Source organism: Aythya fuligula, chromosome 4 (genome assembly GCF_009819795.1).
Source record: "Aythya fuligula isolate bAytFul2 chromosome 4, bAytFul2.pri, whole genome shotgun sequence".
Taxonomy (NCBI): Eukaryota; Metazoa; Chordata; class Aves; order Anseriformes; family Anatidae; genus Aythya; species Aythya fuligula.
In genome coordinates this window covers 30,198,825-30,205,809 of record NC_045562.1, presented here as the reverse complement: position 1 = coordinate 30,205,809, position 6,985 = coordinate 30,198,825, and positions in this window count along the sequence as shown.

Genomic DNA, 6,985 nt, shown 5'->3' with positions numbered 1-6,985 from the left:
TAGATGTCACCTGTGGGAACTAATTAGAGTGAGTGGAGGAGTGCTGAGTCTTGAATTTTGAGGACACCTGGAGATTTCTTTGGACAAAGAAGCTACGTGAAGCTGAGATTTTTATTTAAAACTTTTGGTCCAGTCTCCCTTTGTAGAATACTGGCATTAGGAGACACACCTGGATTAAGTTAAGAGACTACCAGAAATACCTAAAATAATAGGACTGATAATATGAAGAATTTGTAATAGAGGTCAGAAAGAATAAGAACGGATTAAGAAAAATCAGCCCACAATAGATTTTCCAAAAGCTATTAGAGACCAGTTTTGTGTAGGTGATTTTTTCTGTTGTTGTTTGTTTGTTTTCACACATAAATATATTAATACCGAAAGAGAAAATAAGGAGATGCTATGCACTGGTAATTAATATCAGTTTAGTTGTAACTTAGAGAGTTAGTGTATATTTGGGTTCAGTTTTGGAAAGAAAATCTGGTGAATAAATTGCAGAGGGTTTCTTCTTTAAAGCAAAGGAACTGTAAGGTAGGAAGGAATATGGATAAAGGAGATTGCATTACAAAAGTGAATATTACACTGGAAGAGGAAGTTCAAAATTCTGTTTATCAAATATAAGCATTAGGATCATCTGTGTTGTAATATACGGCCCTGACACAAGGAGAGGAAAAGTCCTGGTGAGATTAGCTTGATGAAATGAAGATGAAATGCTGAAAGAACTGGATGCGTTTGAGGACTGAAGTTATAGAAAGAAATAAAAAGCATAAAATGAAGGCACTTAAGGCACTTGGAAAAAAAAAATAGCACATCAGATCAAAGGCAGGGAGAAACCTGCTGTTTTTCTTCCAATGCCAGCTGATAGTGAATGGCCCATGAAGACTGGATGTCATGCATACCATGTGTTTTGTGGGAACACTCTCGTGGCTGTGGCTTCCAACAGCTTGTGGTTCAGGGACTCCCGTAGACACAGATAGTGTCTTTGCATTTCATATCCTTCCCAGCAACTTATCTAGTCACTCTGAACCCATCTAAACTTTTGGCAGCCACAATATTCAGTGTCAGGAATTGTCATGGGTTAACTAAATGTTACTTAAAGAATCTCTCTCTCCCTCTCTCTCTCTCTTTTTTTTTTTTTTCCCCTTTTACTTGTCTTAAGTCTGTTACCTGGTATTTTTTTGTTGTTGCATCCTCTGTAGCATGACATTTCTCATTGTCCCTGATCTGAACTGAGAGGCTTGTTAGCTATCATATAAAAAAAAAAAAAATCAGAAAGTTGAGCCTTTCATGTAACAAGCTAGAAGTGGGAAAAGAACATCCTCCCAAGAGGGAGAAAAGCTGCTTACTTCTAAAAAACAATGTGGTACCAGAGAAAGGTTTGAAAATTGGTATGGCATACATTTTGGGTGGATTGTGAAAATTTCTTGCTTCAGAGCAGCAGAAACTCTTGGCAGTCAGGTCTGAGGGCTGTGCCCTGCCTGCTTAGGCAGTGCACAAGTGAGCATGGTTATGGAACAACCCTTTTTACAGTGGCTATCTCTCAGAGAACTACCAGGTCCCCATTTTCAAAAGATCACCTCAAGCAAGGGTTCAGAGCTCAAATACATTCCTTTGTCTCACTCTACTAGCAAAATCATGAAAATGCATTGCCATGTGTGAGAGCTGGTGATGGGATTCAGCTGAGTAGGAGGCCCCTTCCCAACATACGCTCCTATATGATCTGGTGTGACCTGTGTGGTCAGTCAGATTTACATGTCAGCCATTTTACAAAAAGTCAAAAAGGCATATGGCACCCTTGTATCTGCTAGCTCTGTTATTAGAAGTGATTTAAAACAAAACAACAACAACAAAACACTTTGTTTTGAATACAGGACACCTTGGTTATCCCTTCTGTTGTGTGAGCACATTTATGAAAAATCTCTTTTCTGTCCTGCAAGTGTAACTTTCATCTCTATTGCTACAGAATATTTTCAGAGATGAAATGCAAAACCAGATTCATTTTGCAATGAATAGTCACAGGGTAGAATTGGTGCAGAAAGGATGGTGACTGAAGAGAAGCCAGACCCAATCCTTCTCCAATGGCTCTTAAGGACAAAACCAAAAACTCCATGTTTTCAGCAAAAGAAGGACGGAAACAAGAGTCTTCTTCTCACATGGGCATCTTGTAGAGTTAGGGTTCAGCTTTTACTGAGTAGGATTTGTCCAACAGAGAGTTAAGTACTCCACAGGAACTTGAGCAGCTGTATTAGGGGCAGATAACCTGTCAGTGTGGATTATTCTCTGTTTTGCTCCAGGGCTCTGATCCTTTCATTGCCCAACTGCATACAGTTTTGTTTGGTTTTGATTTCTGCCTGGAACAAGCCAGATAGCTCCCTCATAGAGAGAGCAGAGGCACTGTTTAAGATAGCTTGGCTCCACCGTTCATTTCTGTCAGCATAGATGAAGCGTGACCATCTTGCTCAGTTTATGCATTTAGGTTGCTCTGAAAGGTGGTGGCCTTGAAGAGTTTAAATGTGAATCAGTTTAAATGTGAAGAGTTTAAATGTGAATTTAATTCATAATACAGGCTGCCCAGATGGGATAGGTGTACACCAAAGAGCTCAGATTCTGTAGAAGGCATAACCTTATAAGGGGTTATCCTGGGGGAGAGGGACATAACTCAGGAGTCTGCCTGTCTACGTGAGCATTGCAGCTCCTGAAGAAAACTACACTGGCTTTGCCTGTACTTCTTAAGCAACTGAACTTGTCAAAGGTTCTTAACAGACAGACACTCAAAAGATGAAAACACCTCCAAAAGCATGATTACAGGCTTAGATTGAAGCTGGACATTCTGAAGCTTGGTTTAGTTAAGATTTGCATGCCTTGTGCTATGTCAAAAGGCAGATGTCAAAGCTCCCAGTGAAAGATATTGAGAAAAACCTAGGCAGCTTCTGAGGTGGGTAATAGCAGATTGCCAGAATGCTGTGAGGCTTTAAATCTTATATGTAGACACCTTTTACAGATCTAGCTGAGAGATTTCATTGATAAATTCTTTTACATTACCATGCGTTGGTTCGTTAAATTACAAATGAGGTAGAAGTAACCTCTCTTTTACTACTGATATCTGTGAAGATAACCTTGATAGGGAGCCACAATCTGTGCATTTTTTTCCTGTCTAAAGAGAACACAACTGATGTGCTGAAGCATAAATCCTGCATAATAGGAGAAGTGTGAGGGAAATTATCCTAAACAGAATAACCTCTACATGTGAGCTGGCATTGAAGATATTTTTAAGGTCTCTGATCTTTAGATTCAGATTTTTGTAATAAAAAAGAGAGAAAATGTGTAAAAACTAAAGCTGCTCAACCTCGATTACTGGTATTTTATGCTAAATTGGGTTGTTCCTGCCAAAAACATTAAGCTGGCAAAGGGAAGCTTAGATGTCTCGTTATCCTATTGCCAAGAAAGACATGATTTTGAAAGCTCTACAGGGTGGACCTAAAGGCTCTTGCTGCCAATCTGTTCCAGTATTCATTGAAGAATGACTAGAATCAGCATTTCTTTGAAGAAATAGTGCTTCAGGCTTCTCTGGATGTGCACCGAATAGATTTTAACAATGGTGTTTATTTATGTAACATCTCTGAGGATCTTGGTTTTGCACTATGGTGCAGGCTGTACTAGATTTTAAAGAAACCAATGGCATTCAGAATACGTGTTTGTCTTTAAAAGCATATGTAAGAAAAAAGGTGAGGTAGTACTGCTAAAGCACTAAGTAAAAATGAAGACCTGAAGTCCCACAGTACTCTACAAAAGAATACACAAGGATTTCTAGAGGAATAAGTTGGTTATTTTAGAATTATTAATCATCTCTGTCCTAAGGATATATTCAGTGAGAGGCATAAAATCATATTAAATATGTAGGCAAAAAAATGTTTCATTTTATGGGTGATTCATAATCAAGTTGCAACAGCATGGAAATAGACCTATGAATTCTTCAGATTGCTGACATTTAGAAAATTAATATGAAGTTTAATTTGCTTTCATAGTGTTCTATGAATCAGACAACAAGTGTCAGGAAAAAAGATTCTAACGTGAGAGCATTCACCCAGCAAACTAAACAGAAACGAGCATTCCTTCATTCAGAAGAAAAAACAAACACACTGTAAAAAAACAAACAACAACAAAGAAAAAGAATGAAATACGGTGCTTGTTGGGATAAAAAGAGGTTCCATCCACATTTCCTGGATTAGTTCATAAAATACATCTTTAAAGAGAAGTTAGCTTTGGCACTGATCTAGGAGTCCGAAGGCAGAAGATAACTCTCCTCTATACTTACACTAAAAACCTACATCTCTCTGTCCAGAAGGCTCACGAATCCCGAGGCCAAAAGGAACTTTTATTTACTTACTCTTGAACTCCTGCATACCAGAAAACCTTCTTTGGAGATTTCCATACTGAGCTAATTCGGCACACTACTTACAAAAATATCCAGTCTTGACCAGAAGATTAATTACAGCAGGAAACAGCACAGTCCATTGTAATCTGCTCTGACTGTTTGTTAATTTTATTTTAAAAACATCATCTATCTAACATCTGATCCTTATGGGTCCCTTCCAGCTCGGGATATTCTATGATCTAGAAATCTGACCCTTGCTTCAGCATTGATCCTTTTTTCTCTTGGAGAGCCTGAGTTGGCTCGGTTGAAAAGTCTGCTCCATTGAGATATTTTCCTCTTACATAGAACTGATGGATCATGACTTACTGACATCTTAAACTTCACTCGAGGTACCTTAGTCTTTCATTCAGCCTTTCAGTGAGCAGAATGAAGTCATTGTCAATTTTATTCTTGCACTTCTAATTTTTTATTGTCTCCATTTTGTCAGGATTGCTTGTAAAACTGGGTGTTAGATTTAGATGTAGATAATGCCATTTCTCTGTTCTTGTTCCATATTAATAGCATCCACCTTGTTTCTTAGATCTGCAGAAATTCATGTTCAAGGGATAACACTGTGATAAACAAAACTAAGATATGTGGGATGCCTGGAATTTCTCCATATTTTCCTTTGGAAATGATAAAAAAAGCAAAGAAACATTAGTCTACTTCATTTCTCTATCTCTTTCCAAAATCATTTCACTAAAAATCTGCTGAAGACAGGCAGGTTACCTCATTGTGCTGTTTTCATATTCTCCATAGCCCATTTATAGACAGCACTTGTAGTGATCCTTATTCATTTGGGTTCTATGGAAAAGAGGACTAAATCCTTCTCTTATCTATTACAAAGAAAATTATGTTTTTCAAAAAGGTGAATACCAACTGAAAAAAGAAGAGTTGTTTTTCTTGAGAATTTATTTCAGGACAGTAGGACTGGTAGTTGTTTGTGGACTCTCAGTACATTTGTAAGTTATCAAAGCCAGCAAACTTGATTCTAACATTGTGTACTGAAAGCACGGCAGCCAAAACTGAGATTCTTTGTCAGTTTTAATATCATCCAACTAAAGTCTACTAACTAGCCAACTGCATATCTCTTTAGCAGCATTCTAATTCATGTACTGTAATTAGGCTTGAATACAAAATATTGATTTTGTAGTAATTACATTTGTGTGATCATTAAGATAATGTTTCAGGAAATCTGCCTAGATTCAGCATGAGGTTCCAGATAATGAAATGTTCGCTCTACTGCTGTGTAGAAGAGCTTTTAAATAAAACTTAGTCTGTACTCTAGCTAATATAAATTTATTTGATCCTGCCCTCTGACTTGTTTGGCTTAGGATAATCTACCAAAATTGAAATAATTGAAATATTTTACAGTGCTGATCATGGATTATTAGAATAGGCCAGCTTTTTTTTCTTTTTCTTTTTCTTTTTCTTTTTCTTTTTCTTTTTCTTTTTCTTTTTCTTTTTCTTTTTCTTTTTCTTTTTCTTTTTCTTTTTCTTTTTCTTTTTCTTTTTCTTTTTCTTTTTCTTCTCTGATTTGAGTGCATCTGGGGAAAAGATGTATGAGACATAAGAAATAATTCAGCATTTAAAGAGCACTGATTTATATCCAAAACTCTTGTTTATTGCAGTACTAAATATGCTGCAGATACTTGTTTTGCTGAGCAAGTTTGTAACTTCTCTGTTAGCCTTAAATATTACATACTTAATCAATGCATACACACAGAAAGAATGGCATTCTATAATTTCTGGGTAACAACTTATTTTCCTATTTGGCTATTCTTATATTATTTTTAGAAGGTTACGTCTCAACATGTGCATAAATGTATGTTTTTTATATTTACATGGATACACAGGAAGAGACAGACTTCTTTATAGCAACTACAAGTATATGCAAGGAACATGGTCTAGGTATAGAATATAGAAGAATATTTAAATTGCCTTTAATCTAAATGTCTTGGTGATAGAATTTATTTCAAAGATCTATTACTTTAAAAAGGGGAGCCATTAAGAAAATGAATGAGCAATGTCTAGAGCAATGATTTAGTTAAAGATTATGTTGATAGTAATTAAATCACTCAGATCTGTAATAAAAAAAAAATACAATTAAACCAGATCTTCAAGCAGGAATATTTGTAATTATCAATCCAGATTATCTGCATGTAATATGTGCCATGAAACAAGTTTTATGGCAGGGTAAACATTCTGTGTCTTCCAGGGGAGAAAATATATATATATATATTTTGATTTATATTCGAACCATCAGGTGAAATATTCATTGTCATAAGACATTTAGCTATATATTATATCACTGAATTGTCCTGAAATATAGAAAATAGTTTTTAGTAAAATAAATATTAAATACCCTAGACATATTTAGAAATATGGAGAAGCACATAGTTAGAAAACCACATACTCAAATACAGATCTCTGGAGATTCATTCTGAGTATATGTTCAAAACCAGTAAATGCAAGTAATTTACTGGAAGAGATGACTTCATTGCAATAGGGAATATGTATTTTAAAAAGAAGGTTCCACATTCATAAAGGTTCAAACAGTCCTAGTGAGTGACA